Genomic DNA, 21,220 nt, shown 5'->3' on the forward strand with positions numbered 1-21,220 from the left:
CCTGCCTACGGACAGTTCATGGGGCATTAGAAGACAGAATTTAAGTAAATCGTCAACAATCACAGTATTTACTAATACAGTATGTACAGATGTGCAATCCATTGTTGACAGTGGTTGTTGATCATTAGTGGGGGGGGGCGATCAGGTGACCATTGTCACAGATGGCACTTGTAATTTACTTAGTCTCACAAAAATGTCAAGGGTTTTTATTATGTAAACCACATACAATTTGCAGATTATTGAATGTTAAAATGTTATTATTGTTCAGTGTAACTCGCCGGGCTGGAGAAGGTGGTAATACAATGTTGAGCTCCCCTCTGTTGTCTGCCATGGGCTTCCAGCTCACTAGCCGGGTATCCCTAAATGCCAGGTCAAATGAGCTAGAGGTCACTGCTATCACCTTTCCAGTGATGTACTGCCATGCTCACTCTCCCAGGTATATAGTACCCTGCTTACTCTCCTAATACACTCACTCTCGCTATGATCAGGCCTCTGCACTTCTCTCTTGCATCATTCTCATGCACCCTCTCTTCTATACTTACTTTCTACCAGTACCTCTAACTCCAACTACTACCCTCATTCTCCTACTTCTGCCTCTGACTCTTCCTCACAACTGCCTTCACTCTCTTATTAACTGCTTCACTCTTACAAACTGTATCACTCCCTCTCACTGCCAATACCACACCTGCACTCTACACCAACTCCCACCAATTCCTTATCACTCCGCGCTGCAGTCCATCCTGCCTCTGATCTCTCAGCCCACCTTCACTCCTCCTGACCTCACCCGAACACCTGCCATTCTCTCTTCCATTCACTGCCCTAATATACTGTGCTCTTTCTAGTTCTGACTCCCCCCTTGTGTGCTGGAGGCTGTTTAGTTGTGGTGAAGGTTCATAGTCCATGTTAGTCGCAGTGTTTCTGTTTTCCCATTTGGTTGTGTCGCTGCCATTTCAATGCGTGCAGGGTCTTGCAGTCCTAAAAATGAAAAGAGAAAACACATGCTAGTAACAATACTAGGAGGTATCGTGTGGCAGAGGGTGGTACAGGGTTTAACAGGAATGGTCCATGGGAGCGGGTGGCTAAGCTCTGAGCTCTGCTCCCCAACTCTACCTCCCTGCCTCTAGAACGGGGATGCCATTGGATTCTGTCCAGGAATACCCCCTGTCCTAGATTGACAGGGGGCCCAGGTCCCCCTGACAGGGTCAGGGTTCGTACCCTGTGCGTTGACCCTTTCACACTTTACTGCAGTGGAGTTGCCACTTACACCTTCACCATGACCCAATGGACCTTGTTCAAGTAATTCCTTGTGGACCACTCTCGATGCCCTGGGAATCAGTACTGGAGGTTAATAGCAAGAGGTGGAGGACTGAGGGCATGGAATCCAAAGTGGGACCAAGCCGTCATACAGATCACCCACGATACATTGGATGTTGGCACAGGAAGTTATTATGGAGGGAGGTGGCAGGGAGATGTGGGGGCAGTGCAAGAAAAAGAAGGAAAGGAGGCAGGCACACTCAGACACCCTATGAGGACTGAAAAGTCAAGAGGGCTGAACACTAGGTACACAAGGGGCATGCTTGCATGAAGAAGGGTCATGGAGAAGTCAGTCACAGTAAAGTGCCCAAAAACCATGGGGGGTGATGGCACTATAAAACACTGGGACTCCGGAAAGAAGGTCATTGCGAATAGCGATCTTGAAGCCAGTCATTGTTGGAATTACCCTAACCTTGTGGGATATGGAGTTCCGCTAATTCGGAACCTGGAGGGTGAAGGCGCACAAGAAGGAGATAACACAGGGTGGATGGGAACGCATTGGTTGAGGAGAGCTCCGGGGCTGAATGTGCCAAGATTATACTAGTGCATATTGATTAAGGTGCTTCGTGAACCTGAGTAAGAAGATATACCTAGTATATAAAGATATATATATATACACATATATATATATATATAGCCTTATTAATGACTATGTCATCTTTTGTGATGTCTTTTCTGATGATTGTTATATCTGGAGCTACCACCATTTTGGGGAGCATCGAGTTCAAGGTTTTGATGCACATGCTGAGAAGGATTGTTTCAGGGTGTTGCCCTATGGACCTGGTATTTCTAGACATAGAAGATCCCTGCTGCTCAGTGAGTGAATGCCACCTGCGATGGTATGTCGTTCTTGCTAGCTTAAATGGGGAGTTAATGTGAATGATGAAGGTCGATGGTCGTGTGGGGCACTCTTGTAGTCAAAGCAGGACTCAAGGGGGGATCCTGTGTGAGGAACCTGGAAAGGTGTTATACTCTCACAACTGTAAGAGGCTAATGCTAGGCATGCTGTTGCATTTGAGAAGATTTGCTTTGAGGGCCGCAAGTGTGCTCTTGTGGTTGCATTGGATTGATGTGAGGATGCAGAGGCACATTTCTATCGCAGCTCTTGATTTGTGACCCTTAAAGGCTTCTTAATGTGGAGACGGAGATGTAGGGTGGGCTCCAGCATGAAGTGAGATCCTGAGACCTTGCATTAGGAGCAGTACGGTGGGTGTCTGATGCCTTTTTGTGATGATCATTGTGTGTTCAAGTTTCTAATGCGCTCAGCCACCTATGTCAGTGGTGGTGTGGACATGAATGATGGTTTCAAATAGACAAATACACCGTCAAACAATGTATGTAGGATTTCAATATTTAATTATTCCAGTTCGAATCTTTTGAAGCTAAAGACAATGAGCCGTATTGTCTAATGATTCATGTTCGAATCTATTGCATTGTGAACCTGTCCTAGATATGGGGCACGTAGGGAGCAACCACCTTTGTGAAAGAATCCGTGTTTTTTCATTTTAGGCAGTGTAATTATTTTTGTATTAGGAGATTTTGTAAATTATGCAATTATACGGCTTTCCATACACTTCTAAGCACTTCCCCCTCATTTTTAAACTTGGTTGCTTGATGGCAAATTGGTTCAAGGATGGGGATCCTAGGCATCTGGTTGGCCCGTAAAGTCGAAGACCTCAGGGGCGCCCTACCCTGCAGTGCATTGTGGGTGCAGCAGAGGGTTTAAAAGTGGATTCTTCCTCTGACTGCAAGCCAATGTGGACATTTGAGGGATTGGTGTTTGAGGTCAAAGTTTATTGTTCGAAAGAGTTGCAGGCATCGTAGTGTTGTGCTCTTTGTAATGTGCGTGTCGTCTTTGTTGGGATGTTGCAGTAGACAAGTCAGGATGCTGCAACCAGAATGATGCACGTGAGCCAATGGGAGGTGGAGTTTAGGGGGACAATACCCGGGAGAAGTTGCAGAATGTGGAAGACTCTTAGTGATGGACTTCATTTGTGGAATAAAGTGAAAGTGCTCCGAGGTTTCAGACTCTTAGGAAGGGCAGTTGTTGTGCTGTAAACCCAGTCTTCAATGGTTAAGTTACATTACGTGAAGCGAGCAAGGTCCTGTTCCTTTTTAGTTTTGTCTCTTTAGCGCCACCTATAATCCCACAATATTGCATTAGGGTACAGGTAGGGAGAAATGGCATATGAGGAGAGAGACAGTACCTATAGGTGTTGTTTGGCTATTGGCCCACGCACTGACTTCCTGTTGCCATGCTAATCCCTATGGCCAATCCCTCCAAGCTCCTGCCCCCCCCCACCTAAAACACCTCCTCAGGAGAACTCTTTGAGCTCTCTTTAATGAAGCCTTAACAACAAACTGTGCACTCAAAGTGCCTGCCAATGTTCTTTCAAGGCTATCTTCTGAGAATTCATTACTTAATTGGAGTTGTAAATGCGCTACTGGTGTAATACAAATATCTTAACAAGATCTGCCTTCAGCCACTCAATTTATAAGCACTCTGCGTGTCCTTCACTGAAGACCTGTTAAAAACAAGCATTGGCAAATCCACAGTTAAGGTCAGATAAAAGTTAGGGTTGGGATCAAGGGATGGCCGGGTGGTAGAATATGGGGTGAACAAGAAAGGGGGATACAGTGGGTCTGCCACTGTTGCGACTCAGCAAATGTATGGAAAAGTGAATGCAGGGGAAGGGAAGACATACACTTGCTATGAGATGCACATGTACTCGCCCCATTTTTCACCTGCTACCATCGATGGCGAGTTGGCACCACTGTGCCCGTGCCTGGCAAGGGCCTTTTCCATGCCTACACAGAAGCCCAAGCTACTGGCATTGCCAATGCTTGTCTGCCTACTGGTGGACTGTGACACGCAGACTGTTGACCAGTGCTTGGAGATCCATGTATGGGTTAAAAAGCATAGGGAATGCATAGGTAGATGTAGTAAGGGGCCCTGCTCTGTCAGATACAACAAAACCACGTTGGTTAGATGTGTTTTGGGGGCTGGGGGCGCGTCCGTAATGCTGTAATCTTGATTTTGGAATTCGGAGCCCCTTCATGTGTCAGACCATGCTTAAAATCTGATCTCTTCCAAAATAAACATGTACCTTTGAGAAAGGGCATTTTTTGTAAACGATGCAAGGCAAATTTCCCCAAAGCACACGCAGGAAAGCATCCCGCGGCCCAGCCATAACATGGCTGTTTAGGTTCCAGCATTGGCTGAAAAACAGGCAGAAATAGATATTTTGGAATTGAATATTGAAATCCCTGCCCTGGCAATTCCCTTTGGACATGTGAGGAGATATAAGGCAGATGTCTCCTTAATGAGCCAGATTTCCAGGTGCAGCTGAAAGCAAACCATGAATATGTCCTCGGTAGGGCATCCAGGCCCAGCGGGGAGGAGCCAGGGGGGTCTATGCCAAGGAGCCAAGAACTAAGGGTGAGGGCCTCGAATCACTGGGATTGCCTAGAGCCTAGACAAAAGCAGCTCCACCATGCTAGATGTCCAAAGAGGCATTGTTGCCAATGTCCAACATCCTTCTTCATGTGGCCTTGGCTCATGTTTGCACATTATTCGCTTTATTTGGGAAACGTAACATTTAAAGGCAACACAGCATTCCAAGGAATAGGTGACTTTCAAATAATCTGCATTCTATTATTTCTAACGGAAATATGGTACCATGTTTTTGGAATGCCTCCCATGACCAGGGCCAAGCAATACTCACACTGACATCACTTAATAAAATTCCTCCCCATATCAACATCCCTCTATATTGATATTGATTGTTTATTTGTATAGCGCCTATACACAAGTGTTTCAAAGCGCTTCAAGAAGGGAGGGAACATGGGAGAATACAATGACATTCTTACAAGTCCTTGAAACAGATCAGAATGTGAAAAATAACTATCAAATCATAACAGATAGTACTAGTGCATGGAACAAATAAGGGAGAGGTAAAGGGGTGGGGAAGAAAGGAGACACAACTAGCAGTAACATTACTATGCCTGTCGACAACTGTTGCAGTGTAAGAGTGACAAGAGGAGGGGGAGGAAGGAAGGTGAGGGGGAGGGGAATAGACGGGAAAGAGAGGAACAAAACAAGTGACTATCCATTAAATGTCGACGACTGTTCAAGATAGTGCAGGGGAGGGAGTGGGAGGAGGGGAGGGAGTGGGAGGAAAAGACAAGAAGGGAAAAAGGGAGACGGACAAGCTGTTATCAGTGGTCGAGGGATCGATGATAAGAGTAAGTGCTGAGATGAAGTTTAAAGGTGGGGGGCAGAGGGCTGCAAAGACAGGAAGCTACGAATTACTATGCGTGACGGCATTTGGGGTAGAGCCTGAAATTGACAGAAGGAGGGAAGAAAGGAAGGAGGGGAGGAGAGGGTGAGGGAGAGGGATAAGAAGAAGAGGGGGGTACAGGGCGTAAAGGCAAGAAAGGGGAGAAAAGGGGGCAGGAGATCATCATGAGGGGTAAGGGGACAAAACAGGAGGAAGGGAGTGGGGGTAGGACTAGATACTGGTGGGGGCAGGGGGGACATGGAGACACTGGCGGGGGGCAGGGCATATAATTGTGTCCACCCAGTCAGCATGATATCACTCCCACAAAAGTGATGAAATGGTCACCAAAACGTAACAATAATCTCAAACACCATGACATATCTCACACGCCACACGTACGCCATAAAAACACCGAAACAACTAAATTGCCCCTGCAAGAGCAAATTATATGCCCCATGGTTCAAGTCAGGAATTTGTTATTTATTTATTTAGCATTTGTAAAGCATGCCAAACCCGTGGGTATCTGGCCGATATCACATAAGCTGCGATTGTTCCTAAATGTTAACGCTGTATATGCTGTGGCATGAGCCGCAGGACAGGAATCGTTCTCCAGCAGCAGTATTGCTGTACTTGCAATCCTTTCTTAGCGCAGTACGGCTGCCTGTGCTTGTAATTCTTGCTCCCCAGCACAGTGATTGTGACTGCAAGCACTAAATAGCACATAAGCGTTGATTTTAACAGTCATTGGGCCTCATTACAAGTCTGCCGGTAATCCATCGGTGCTACCGGCAGACTTGTCTTACCATTACCGGCACCCAATATATATTACAGGCGCCGGCAATGGCAGTATGTTCCCATGGGAACCACTGAAACAATGGCACCATTGTTAACGGTGCCGGTGCTTCAGTGATTTCTCTGCCGTTAGGGTCCTGAACTCCCGGCAGGTCGTGCCTGCTGGTAGTTTACAGCCCCTACCAGCAGATTCGGAGTGAGCTGGTCCGGTTACAAAGCTGGAGCCAGTCGTATCAGCATTCTTACCGGTGATGCTACCGGACCAGCTCACTCGTAAAGGAGCCTGTTGTGGTTCTAATCAACATAACAAACAAAAGCCAAGGTGCCCTAATAATCATCTCAGGGAATTCAACTAATCTACAGTTAGCCTGAGAGCAGAGATCTTGGAACTCTGACTATTGCCTACTAGCAGAGCAATTGTCCCTGCCCATAATATTGCCATCGGGCTAATGTGCCTGTGATCATTTTCCAGTAGCAGTTACTGTGTCTGCATTCATTGTTTTACAGGAGGTATTAAGTTTGCAACAATGTCCACACCATGGTCTCACAGACAGCGTGTTGCAACTGCAAGTATTGTCTTCACTGCGTTACACTTGCAATTATCGCTAAAGAAAAGAGGTATTGTGCCACCAATATTCTTTGTTATAGGTATAACTTATAGGGGGTGCATTTTTAGTTTTGCCTTTAGGTGGTGCTCAAGCACAATCGATAAGCCAAAAGTATTGCGCTGGAGTACAGCTAGGAGGGCTGGAGTACAGCTAGGAGGGAGATGAGAGGGGGGACACGCAGCTTGTGGATGTTGTTTGGTTATTTACCCACCCACTGAATGCCCATGGCCATAGTTATCCCTATGGCCATTCCCACCCAATATCTGGCCTCCTCACCCAAAACGCATCCTCCTGAGATCTATTTGAACTAGATCTATCAAGCAGTAACCTCAAACGTTGTGCTGTAAAGGCCTGCAAATGTTATTTCTAAGCTGTCATCTGAACGTTAATGGGTTAATTGCATCTGTAAATGCACTACTGGTGTAATAGAAATGTCTTAACCACCTGTGCCATCTGCCACTTGATTTATAAGCACAGACATCCTGCTAAAAACATGCATTGTCAAAGTATTGCAAAGATAACAGTTTTGGCTTGTGTATAGACTCTGCTATCATATGCCCAGGTACTCACACCCTTTTTCAGCTGTTGCCATCGTATGATATTTTTGGTTGATGGGTCTCTTGAACGACCCCAACTGCTCTTCCCCACATAATACTTTTCTTTGAGCAGTTGCATATTGCAGCCCCTAGTGGTCGATCCATGCAACTGCACACACTATGTTTAACCCCAAAAGCCCCCTCTCCTCCACTCCTCCCTCACCAATGTTGCCTTATCAGGGGGTTTCCCTCTTAGCCCCCTACTTCTGAGACACCTACTCTTTCCTTTTCCAATTCCCCTCTCATCACCCCTGATTTACCCCCTACTTCAGTGTTAAACGACCCCGTCCCAACCATGCCCCCACATCACACCCTCTCACTGCCCTGCCAACTAGAACCCACCAACTTCATTAATGTTTCCTCATCAGAGAGCCCACAAATCCACATTTCTGTGACCCATCCCTGAATCTTTCCTATTCCAATTTCAATCGCTTCTAGCTTACCTTCTAACACCAGTGTTCCTCGACCTCCCCTCCCAGCATGACCCCTGCCATCACTTCAATCCTCTCCGCTCCTCCCCTCCATACCCTCCCTCCTCTCCTGATCTTCGGAACGGGTGGATCAGGTGGGAAAGTTGCAGTGGTTAACACTGTGCTCCAAGTAATTATAAAACTAAGGAGTTGTAAAAGTTGACTTAACTCAAGTTGTTCAATGATCTTAAGGTACAGGGGAGAAAATGCGATCCTGGCACATGAATTGCATAACATGAAAGCAAAACAGAAAATGTTCCCAAAGTGGGGGAACTCCCGTCCACTGCACACTATCAAAGGGTAAAATAGCCAAACAATTAAGTGAAGAGTAATCAGTTCATAGATAATATAGACAACTAAATGTGAAAGAATCACATTGGTTTAATACTCTGCTCATGTACATAGTATTTCATTAAATAGCAATAGTCCTTGTTTCACCACTCTGGCTTAGTAATGAATCTTACAATGTCCAATGATTATTTTCTTCTTTTATTGTAACAGTGCCCAACACATTTCGCGCTCTCAAGCTCTTCATCAGGGGATTACAATTACCCCATTAGGAAAATCGTCATATTTCTAAAATGTGACACATAATAGGACTCAATGAGCTCGAATATATATACAGTGTTATTGCTTTAAAGTCAAATATTTGCTATAGTGAGTACATAGCAGATCAGTTACCTTCATTCCATCTTGGCTATCCGAAGGCATCAGATTAGACTGTTCAAGGAATTAGCAGAGGATCAATCTATTACCTTGAAACCGGCAGATAAAAGTGGAGCATTGGTTGTAATGGATACTTCCTTCTACGACTGAGGCTGCATGGAGTTCCTAGGTGATAGAAGAGCTTAAATAGAATTGGAGCAAGACTCCATTGGAGCAGTGACGGGAGGCATCACCGAGACCATAGCAAAAGCCATAGAGTTGAAATGGATTACACCTAAAACTGGGGAATTCCTAATCAATAGACACCCCATCACTCCAGTGTTTTACGCTCTTCCAAAAGTCCATAAGAATCCCACTAATCCCCCTTTTAGACCGCTAGTAGCTGGGACTGAAAGCGTCTTTAATCCACTGGCAAGTTATCTGGACAAAGCTTTGCAACCCTTCATACGGGGAACATCTACGGACCTTAAGGACACTACCCACTTTATGCAGACACTTGGTGAATTAAATGATCTGGAACCCAATATGATCCTATTCTCATTAAATGCAACTAGTTTCTATACATTCAGTCCGCATGGAGAAGGAATCAAAGCATTGGTATGGTTTCTATTGAACAACAATGAAGTAAAAATCAACAAGACATGTGCTATTGAACTTATTACCATTATCCGTTACAATAACTATTTCCGCCTTCAAGGCAAATATTTTTGACATATTTCAGGCACCTCTATGGATTATCCAGTTGCACCCACATATGCCAACATCTACTTGTATTATTTTGAAATAAATTATATTCTACACAATGACACTTGGAGCCATAACTTGATGACCTGGAAAAGGTATATTGATGATGTTTTGCCATCTGAATGGGCACTAGAGAAGAACTCCAACAACTTCATGAATACTTGAATGCCTATAATGAGAGCCTCAAATTCACACTTGAAATAGGTAACCCAGATCTACATTTTCTCGACATACTTGTGACATTGAATGGACAAGATCTCATCACAACCATCTACAGAAAATCCACAGCTATGAATAATCCCTTGCATTTTAACAGTTTTCATCCGAAATATCTTAAAGACAGTTTACCATACAGTCAATTTCTGAGACTCAAAAGGATGATTTCAGACACAAATACACTCTCAAATGAGTATGATTGTATGGCAGCCAATTTCAAAACAGGGAGGTATCTACATAACACTCTCGAAGAAGCTAGAACGAGGGTGGAGTTACACCAACGGAGTGATCTTCTACAAACAAAATCTAAGAAGAATGGCAACAGACTGATCGATACATTGAAATCCTCCGCCCAAAGTTATCAAGTGGCCAGGACTATCAAATAAATTGGAATTACATTGAGCTTGACCCGAATCGGCTGTTTCCAGAACCACATATGATAGCTTACAAAAGAGGAAGGAATTTGAGGGATTCACTGATTAAAGCAGATCGTATATGAAAACCTCCACAACAAGTACTACGCAAACAAAAACCTGGAACTTACCCTTGCCTTAATTGCCAGCATTGTTCGAATGTGATCAAAGGTGACATCATATGACACCGGCATACGGGTAAGAAGATCAAACTGAATGACTTTGCCATCTGTAATATGAGGAATATTATTTAAGCTTTAAGATGCCTTCGTGGGAAATACTACATTGGACAGTCCAGCAGACGTGCAAAAGACAGGTGGGCGGAGCGCAAATCCAACATCAGGACGGAGAACGTTAAATCACCGGTTTTCCGACACTTCAAAAAAGCTAAACACTGTGTGGCCCAGATGAAATGTGCTATTTTGGAAGTAGTGCATCCTCCACCAAGGGGAGGCGATCTCTCCAAGAAATTGACGCAAAGGGAGTTATACTGGATTTAGACTCTATGAGCCCCCTTGGCATGAATGAAGAGTTCTGCCTGGGAGCATATCTGTGTATACAACAACGAGACAAGGGGCTCGGTCCCCACACTGACCCACTGTGACACGTGCCAAAGACCCATATTCAAGGAGACTAACATACTTAGGTTGTCTTCAGGCAACGTTAATTTGTTTTACCGGCTAGACCCTAGGAGCACCTGGACATAAACTTAGTCCAGTGACCACACCCGTATATGCTACTCTATGAGGCAGGACATACTGCATAAACATTTACCCACTGGCTATTGGCCCAATATTGAGAGTTGACTAACTGTTTTTCACAGAAAATTGAATATGTACAAACCTATCAAAAACTGCTCTCACTCATTCAGACATTTTGTAATGTAACATCTGTGTGAATGTCTAGGATCCGTTTGAATGCTTTGGATTAATTAAACCACTTTGTGCAGATGTGAATATAATAATTGTACTCAAAATGTGATAAGTTTGTTCCAGCACAGCTGTAGATTCATCATGTCTACCTTAGTATGGCAAATACCACATGTAAATTGTTCAGACTGTACTCTACATAAGCCAAGGCTTTTACAAATTCTACACAGAGGCAGAATCCCCCTAAGGGGTTTGCGGCAAGTTAAAGTATCATTGAATTGAGGGATTTGTGCATCAAGGTATGTAGATGTATCCACATCCAGTGTAATGATGATGAAAAGACTGAAGCATGGATTATACTGGTGGTGATGTCTTGAATCATACGCTTACCACTGATACCTATTTGTGCACATCATAAGGACACATTACGTTACTTATTAACATCATCTGGACCACTGCTTTTGACCGTTTACATTAGCTTCATTAGCACCTTTGTCCTAATTATCGTAACACAGCCACGGCACATCGAAATTACAACCGACCGTGGCGCACGGTTACTATAGTAACATTGAGACTCATTTCACTGTACGGCACGCCACATGACGACAGCACGCTAGATACTTTAAGCATTGGAGTCATAGCAACGCGTTTAGACAACCATTTGTAACCGTTCTCTGGAAACCGCGTACTTCGATAACGATACATTGAATAATCGTAGAAGATTCAGTGAGTGAGATTAATCAGCTAATAAAACTATTTTTCTTGAGAAATCACGCATGCACAAAACAAACCTAATGGGAGCCTCCTATGTTACAGATAACAGAAGGGGGTGCGCTCGCCTGCATGTCCCACACTCATGCACACAGGCACGAACACAGGTGAACTCCATAGCTGCCTGCAGCTTCTAATACATGGACAAGATTTGACGTAAGCATTCGGTTTATTAAATCTCTTTTCCTTAAATATATTATTATCACATGGCACGATCGCTGATACTTGCTCCCTGTTATTTATTAAGAGCATGCAATATGATTGCCTCGAGTAGAATATAGCTGCACATTGATGAACCTTGGTCGACAAGATTCCACAGCACATACCTCTAAGGTGAGAAATTAGCCTTTGTTAAAGCGTCTTTCCTCTTCTCACATTACATCAACATATGGTGACTCGTACGTTTTATCCCTGTAGACACAATGTGGATGGAAGTATCCCTATGCACAAGCAACTATACGGCTCAGATAGCCAAGATGGAATGAAGGTAATTGATCTGCTATATACTCACTATGGCAAATATTGGATGTTAAAGCAATAGCACTGTATATATATTCGAACTGATTGAGTCCTATTATGTGTCACATTTTATCAATATGAAGATTTTCCTAATGGAGTGATTTTGATCACCTGATGAGAGCTCGAAACGCGTTGGGCACTGTTACAATAAAAGAAGAAAATTATCATTGGACATTGTAAGGTTCATTACCAAGCCGGAGTGGTGAAACAAGGACTATTGCTATTTAATGAAATACTATGTACATGAGCAGAGTGTGAAACCAGAGTGATTCTTTCACATTTAATTGCCTATACTATTTATGAACTGATTACTCTTCACATAATTGTTTGGCTATTTTAGCCTTTTATAGTGTGCAGAGGACGGGAGTTCCCCCACTGTGGGAATTTTTTCAGATGGACAAGTTGACGAGGTTTATTAGTTGGTCAACGAAGCCGTTCACCCACTTTCTGATGACTAGTGTAAACCGCCGGCCCAAATGGGGCCCAGTTAAGTGGGGGGTGAGGGCGGTTATAGGTCGGTGTATGTAGGGGGAATATTAAAGGAATGACTAGGAGAAAAAATAATACACCGACACAGGAGTTTTTAAAAGTCTTTCATTAAATGTGCATGTGCTTTAACTGTAAAAAGAAAAAGGACTGATTTACCTGACTGTATAAAGTCCCCCACCATGGGGGCTACATGGAACACAGTGACTGGAGACAATTGGCAGATCTCCTCTGCCAACAAGAAGGGACCCACCTCAGAAAGATTCCAAGAGAGAACCAAAAGAAGAGAAGACAGTTGGAAGTGACAGTTGAAGGAAGAAGAAAAAGATGAAGACAGAAAAAGAGACCCACGAAAAGGAGAGAGAAAAGAGAATACAGCCCAACAGGGGGCTAATCTGGGTGAGCCAGCGAAGAGTTAAGCCCCAGGCCAAGTGAGTGGTGCAGCCCAGGTGAAGAAACGCCCCCCAAGGCTATGTCACTCTTGCGACCCCATGCAACCAGCCTTGCTTGTGAGGGTACGGCCCGCCTCGAGGTGCCAGAAGAATGTTAAGCCCCGGGCTGCGTGGCACGCAGCAGCCTGTTTGAAGATGGTGGCATGGACTGTGAAGCAATCCCGCTGGCCTTGGGACCAGTCGGGGCAGGCAATGAAGAATCTGTTACCGACGGCACAAGCGGCGTGAGCAGGGCTGTCAGCACCACTGGCAACTTGTGAGGTCTGTTTCCCTCACCAGGGCCACCCAGGTAGGGCGGTGCGGTGCAGAACTTGCCTGGAGCCCCAGCTACAGCAGCCTAACGGCCGGGGCTCAATGGAGGAGTGTGGTGACCTGGCACAGGCTCTGTCCGGGACCTGGGCAGGGCCCAACTATGGATTTACATTTTCTGGCCTGGCATAGAGGCAGGTCTGAATGAACTAGCACCGTCAGGGAGGAAAAATCCAGGCTTCCGAAGCACAAACAACAAAACCACCGCCATGGAGGAAAAATCAGGGCTTCCACTTGCGTAAACAACAAGAGCTCCACCATGGACGACCAATCGGGGCTTCCATATCCCCAGTCGACAAAAGCACCACCACAGAGGAAACACCAGTTATACTGACAGTCCAGTATTGCCCCTGAAGGGCAACTTATGTAACCCGTGGCAGCCCCCCGAGGCAGATCGGAGAATGGCATTTTGCTTGAAGCCAGATACTTGACCACCAAGAAGGTACTGGAATGTGTGGTTATTGTAGTTATAACATGACTGGCAAGTAGGGGACTTGGACTGGCAATTAATGGCAGACTGCAGCTGCAATGTTATCGAAATGAATCAAATAAAAAGTGTAGTGGGAGAAAGGGGAAATATTGGATTGAGGGTGTGGGACCGCAGGGGAAGTGTCAGTAGAAACGTGTTCAAAGTTCATATGGTGTGCAGTTTGTTTAGAAGAGTATCTCTTGCTCTTACGAATGAAATAACAAACAAGTATTGGGGGAAATTGAAAGGGGCAGAAAGAGAGGTGAGACATACCCAAGTGGTTTATGTTTCTACAATATAATCACCAGCAAAAGTTAAAAGCCCCCCTGGTGTATTGGGCCTTATTTGTTATCAGGAACTCAGGTTTGTGCCCCACCTGCGGTATTAACATCTTTAATTTGCAGGTTACTCATCGCCTCACCTCACCAGCAGGTCTGGGATGGTGGGGTGGCTCCAGTGTGGCCCATTGCTGGAGTGTGCGCACCCGGGCCAGGACCCACAAATCAGGGGCTACACTAGCACTCCCAACTCTACGTTGGCAGTCGTCTAGGCGACCCAATACCACGCAATGCCTAAACAAAAAGGTTTGGCTTTGCCAATACTTGTCCTTTAAAGGGATCATTGTATGGCAGTGACCACCAATGTGTTCCAATTGTGTGCACTGGAGTCCCATCCCTGCAGTTTTGATTGTTTGGACTGCAAAGTACAAACAGTACATGTAAATCTGGGCAGACCTGGGTTTACGAGCATTTCTGATACTTAGTTCAAAGAAGTGTAAACGTCCCCTCCATGTACTGATGGTGGGAGGCCAATTGCAAGGATCCCTTTAAAATTGGCCTGCTTGTGCCAGTGCTGAAACCTGGCGAATTATATAGGAATCCAATGCTTTTCCACCCGCATCAAAATGAAATGCCGGCGGAAAAGCATTCATATTTGGCAGAGCAGACAAGGGTGGTGGAGACATACATTTCAGACCATGCCCCCAGTACGGCTGTCAAATCCTGAAAATCACCAAGCGTGGTATCCCAGGTGTAAATCCACAGGAACACGTTTTACGCATGGTTTTTACACCTCTGCTACTGCTCCAAGAACTCGGGAAATGTCCCCTTAGCGTGTATGCAGTCATTGCCCAGAACATGAATGCTGTGCCTGCAATCATTAGTTATTGCACCTGCAATCATTGTTCCTGTGTAGGATTATTTTGCCTGCAATAACAGTACAGTGCGGCATGATTGTGCCTGCGAGCATTACTCCAGTTAAGAAATATTGTTCGCAGGTCCCATTCTACGAGCGTAAAGTATCTGCCCTTATTTCCAAGGCACATCATTGAACAAGGAGGTTAATGTACCTTCGAGCGAGAAATACCAAAGAGCAGGGTACATTGCCTACAATAATGTACTCTGACTGACTGAGCAAAAGCACGTAATGTGCCTGTAATCATTGCCCTACTGTTCACCCAATTAGAACGCACCAGTGCATTATATTCCCGAACCCATGTTTCAGAGCATTGTCCAGGGTGTTGCCCCTGAGCTATCCCCCCGTTTAAGGATAAAGGTAATCATCCACTTTATTTATTATTATTATTTTATAACACGCCTTCGAACCTCTGCATGATCTTGCTTCCAAGACCAGCGCGTTGCCCCTGTGCTATCCTCCGTTCACTTTCAGGTGCTATAATGGCCAGGAAAAACTTGTAAAATATTGAGTTCTTCATATGTGACAACGTATTCTAAAATCTTGAGGAGGCCTCCCCCATTGCTGTGAAAACAACTGTACGTGATTATTGGTGTAGCAGAACGTATGCTCATGTGCAGCAGACTCCCCAGTTACATGTCAGGTTAAGTGTAATGCTTACCTTCAGTTGCAGTTACATGCTAAGTACATACAATAGGTGCAAATGCATGAGGGGGACCTACTGGACCATTCACACACTGCCAGCTCCGTCTCTCAACTGAAAAGCATCTTGCGCCCACTCAAGACCTCACACACACATTCCATGCTCAACCTGTCACATGACATTCGATGCAGCAGCATATATGCAAATGCAGACAGCCATGTTACAACAATCGGCAATTACTGTTTCCACAGTAATTGTTGTTACATTTGTAATTCCATTTCAAAATGTGGAAAGTTTACCTAGCCCCAGGTAAAGGAGCAGTGAAACATACAACGGCGCCTCTGACACAAAGTAAAATTGTGAAAGATGGTATGTGCGGGGAATTTCAGTTTGAGTTCCTGTCTGACTTGGGGGGGAGGTGACACATGTTTTTGGTATTCTTGGAAAACCAACACATACAATTTTAAAAACGCAAATAGCATGTTGCACACAGTAGAGGGGGTGCTTTATTTGAGCACGCGTTTTGACAGAATGCCAACTGATGAGGGTGAGATAGCCTGAGATTTTTTATTAATCAAATGATGCGGGTAATTGTTTTTCAGGAAGGGAGATCTGCTGATTGGACCCCACTTTCGGAATGCTCCATGCCGAAAACATAGTGGACTTGTGTGCCTTTGCTGAGACAGTCTCCTGACATCCCCAGCACCAGCTCTGCACTGGCAGCAGGACAGGTTCAAGGGTGAAATGTTCATTCCTGGCAGCTGCTGGAACTCAAAGTTCCAATAAGGAGGGATGGATTTTTAATCTTCTGCACCTCTGATTTAAAACATAACAATTGTGCACCTCAGTGAGCCCGGTGTCATGTTAAAATGTAAGTATAACCAATATCTGATTATGACAAGGTGGCTGCAGCCAAAGAAGTTGGATATCAGATTGTGTCACAATGGTAAGCAGTGCTTCAGCCATGACAGGGCTGTTGAGTTATAAGTGTCTCGGCTGGATGTCTCCACGACAGCGATGTGGGACAATGTCCAGGAAGCTCTTCTTTAAATGCCCTGAGGAAGGCCAACACCTTCCACCCAGGACACAGGAACCCCCCTCAGGAGGTTCCCTAGGAACCAGTCCTTCAAAAGTAGTCCTGACAATAAAGCCACACTAACACTAGGACTCTGATCACTGGAGTCCTTTTGAAGTTACCGGACACAGGAAGGGGGTGGAGTTCAAGTAGCCCAGCGGAGGAGGTAAGCCAGTAGAGGAGTTACACCAACATGGTTTCTGACAATTCCTTCCCCCTCACTACCTGTAGTCAAAGCACTCTGGGTCTGATGGCGGAAGGCAAAGGACACTTGTTACATTAGGCTGATTGGAACCCTGACAACAGGCTTGCTTTGGACTAATCGACGTTAGCATTTGGCCTTTGTAAGGAAAGGGAACATTGTACTTAGTTTATTCATCTTTGGACGTCAAGACAAGAAGGATCTTTTGGGAAGGCAGCCTTGAGCATACAGCACAAACTCCACATTCCACAGCACCGCAGTAAGAGAGAGATACAAAACAGAATTCTGAAAAACAACTGTCGAAAATATATGCTGAGACTGTCCTCAAGTACTAGTGTTACTCAATATGTGAAGCACTGTAAATCGAAAAATAGAATGAAGCCCCCGTGAAGTGCTTTATGGGAGGCCGATTCATCTGCCCTCATCACAGCCTGCATATAATGTTTGTGTTAATATTCACTTGACTGATTAAATGTTTTTGAACTATTGCAGAAGATCCATCTCCAATTCTAGCGTGTTCACATGCAGGTGCGAGAAGCCTTGCAGGAGCCAGACTAGGCCTGCCACACTCTGCAGCCTATGGATTACATTATTTCTATTTAAAAACAGAAATATTGGAGGTGCTACTACCCAAGGGGTTCTCAGCCCTCAGATACCCATTAAGATCTAAGACGTAGGGGCAACGGGAAGGGGAAGGAAGTTCTATAGCTATTGATAAAAACAGAAAGTATTTACCATTCCTCTAAAGTGACATAGATCAGAGGGTTCCCTAATGTACAGAGGAGGGCTATGCTAGAGTTTGGAACCTAACACCGAATGATCTTGAAAAGCTTTGGTTCTCTGAACTCTAGCATCTAAAAGCACTGAACGGGTAGAAGCTCTGAAAGGGCTCAAGGTGGGTGAAGCATTGCGTAAGATACAAAAGGAGCTGAGGCCTTAAATAGCCTTGTGTATCACTAAGTTAAAAAAAGAACTATTTTGGCACAGACAGGAATTTCCACCAGTGAATGCTTTTAAGTACAGAAGTAATGTGATCTCATTTAAGGTTCTTAGAAACAGTTTCAGCAGCATCTCTAGACATCGAATAGATTATAGTCAAGCATAAATGTAAGGTGTTGGTGGAATTCATTTTAGACCGATTCATGGCTCCTGATAGCCACGGTACAGCCATAGACTGCGACCCCTGTCTCACAGATTTGAACTTTATCTGCCACTACCTCTTACTCCACTGCCCCGAATTAAAATAAACTGGTCAAGCACTTCACACCTGTGTAACTTGCTTTGCGATTCTCTTATTAACCTCTTATTAACCTATATTTTGTAGACGGCGGTCGGCACAAGGAGGGATTTTATCTTCGTATTTGAATGGCACTGTACAGGTAAGGTTTTGTGACTTGACCCCAGACATGGTGGGTAAGCAGAAGTCCAGAAGTAGGGTAAATTTTTTGAGAGGGAATAGATATGGTAGGGGTGTCTTGAATGTGTCTTGAATGTGCAATATTGAATGTGCAATATAGACTGGGAAGGATGAGCTGAAGGGAAGGTATGCCAGTCTAATGACAACTATTGCTATTTGGTGACCTATATGAACTGAATGAACTTGACGATGATTGATAGGATTTGTGTGCAAAAACCTTACTTGTAATGCAACCATAAGTCTAATCTGGGAGCATATTCCTGTTGTATAGTCCATGCCTCTGCTTCTCGTGCAGTGAAGGAAGCTCCCATGCATTAAGGAGATTTCATCTGCTATCTGTGACATTTATCAGACCATAGAAACTATGGCTGGCTTCTTCAGATGAGTTGACCATTGCTATGGTTGTAGTTACTTATTCACCCATCCTCTGGCCTTTGAAATTCTGCAGGACCAGTTCTGAAAGTCAACCCCTGACTGCTGTGTTTTAATCAGTTCATTAAAAAAGCACACATGTAGATTCATAAATCCCCTTTATATGTTTTCTCAGTGTGCATGCATGTTTCATGAATACCATCTTTGTTTTACAGTGGATTCTTGCAGGACAGGCCCCCATTCCCGCATGTGCATTATAAAAACTCCTCATTGTCTGCTTCTGGGTACTCCATAGTACATTATGTCTGAATCACATTTATATTTCCATTTGGTGGTTTTAACATTTTATCTTTCAGCATGCTTGCAAATATAATATGTATCCTTTCTAATAAAAAATGTAACACTAAAAGTAACATATCACAACCATTAACTACACTCGATACATATGAAATTGCAACATCGCGCCCAGTTCACTGCACCGCCAGTCATCAATATGTCGTGTGCAACATGAACCCCTGGTGCGCGTGGGGATCCTTCCGGACCACCCCACCACATTCACAAAACAACAAGCAATGCAGCAGTGTCATCTTCATTACTGCATACTGAGCATATAGCTGTCGTATGCCCTCTCCAATTTCTAGTGAAAGTGGATGTTTCATGAGTGTTGAGCCTAAATTCAATGTAAAGTGCCTGTGCGTAGCTTGGTCGGATCAAATCAAGGTACTCTTCGAAACCTGCCAGTAGTTTATGTTAAATACTCCAAACCAGTGCTCAGCTTGCCACACTTGTCCATCAACCCTTTCTGGGAAAGGGATCTAATTTCCGTTTTAAGCACTGATGTCCAACCTCTTTTCAGTGCCCAAGGATTGTTCAAAATTGAAGTCAATTGTACAGCGGCCCAATTATCCTTTACATGTTAAACCCATGACAAGGAGCAACCACCTGCTGTATTCAGAACATGTTCTAAGACCTCCCTCGGATGATGTCCAGCATCTTACCCCGATAATGGGTAGGTTTGTGCGATGCTAGCTCCTTGACTGGCGTGATATTGTATTCCATGAGCAAAGGGGAACTCTGGGTACTCTTTGGTAGTCTCAGCAGACTTTTTAAAAATGTATTCTCTGCAATGGCCAAAGATCCACAGTTGGCGCATACCCATATTTCCGGACCATATAAGGCCAAAGACAGAGCTTGCATCTTTTAGATAGTGATTGCTGGGGTCACCTCCCTCCCACCGTGGGAAGCATGGAATTTAGCAACACATCTGCTATATTTCTCCAGAGTGTATGATGACTTGACCAATTGGGCTGACCAGGAGCTCCTCTCCAAAAACCTAACTCCCAGGTAGTCATAGTATGAGACCTGTTCCAATCTCTGGCCATCAATCTCAATACTCAGGGTTTGGTGTTTAGACGATTTAGGCGGGAAAACCATTGCCTTCACCTTACTTTTATTAAGCTCCAAACCCAGTATTTGGCATTTAGCAACAAAACAGTCAAAGTAATGTCTCAAACCCATAGGCGAGGTGCCAACAATACAGTGTCATCTGCAAAGAAAGGTTCTGGGTAAACATACCTACCCATCTGTACCTACCCATCTGTAAAGCTAAACTATGGCGCTGGTTGGCTGTGCATTCTGGTGCGCTCGGATCTATAATGGACATTTGAGAATAAGGATTTAGATTCTCTTAATATGAAAATAAAGATTGGATGGTTGGACTTCTCACGATTAAGAGAAGTAGAAATGGCAGATTCCAAGATGGCAGCCAGACCACGAGGACGTGCACCTCGGGTCCTCCGTGCGGACGACATCTAAAGCTACCTGAAGCACGTCATCTCCGGCTGTAAAATCGATGAATTGAGGTCGATTATGGACAGGTGGAAGAGCTCCCAGCTCTAGCCCCGTTGGAAGCGAGCAATTGAAGAGCAACGCGAAAGCAGATTCGGCCAGGGGAAAAGGAGTGTGAAGACATTAGCACTGCTGAGGTCCGGGACGCTCCACAGGGCTGACAACTTCTGCTAGTGGCCGTGGCGGAGCCCAATCTTGCCTGGGCCCGGAGAAGCTTGAGGGCAAAGACGCAGCACACCCCGTGAAGGGCTGATCGCCCCCCCGCAGCAGAACAGTGAGTGTGGGGCAGAACCGAAAGTGCCAGAGCCGACGGAGAGTGGGGAAGCGCCCACTGAGCCCAGCAGAATCACGCAGCAACACAGCGGGAAGGGCCCATCAACACGGTCGTTCCTCCCCTGCCCCCTCCACCCCAGTAGGTGGGGAGGAAGAGGTGACGGCCGGCACCCCCCACAGAAGAGCCCTCCACGGAAGTGGGAACAACTTCGGACGGCGAGA

Source organism: Ambystoma mexicanum, chromosome 4p, assembly GCF_040938575.1.
Source record: "Ambystoma mexicanum isolate Mex_15411 chromosome 4p, UKY_AmexF1_1, whole genome shotgun sequence".
In the NCBI taxonomy this organism is placed as follows: Eukaryota; Metazoa; Chordata; class Amphibia; order Caudata; family Ambystomatidae; genus Ambystoma; species Ambystoma mexicanum.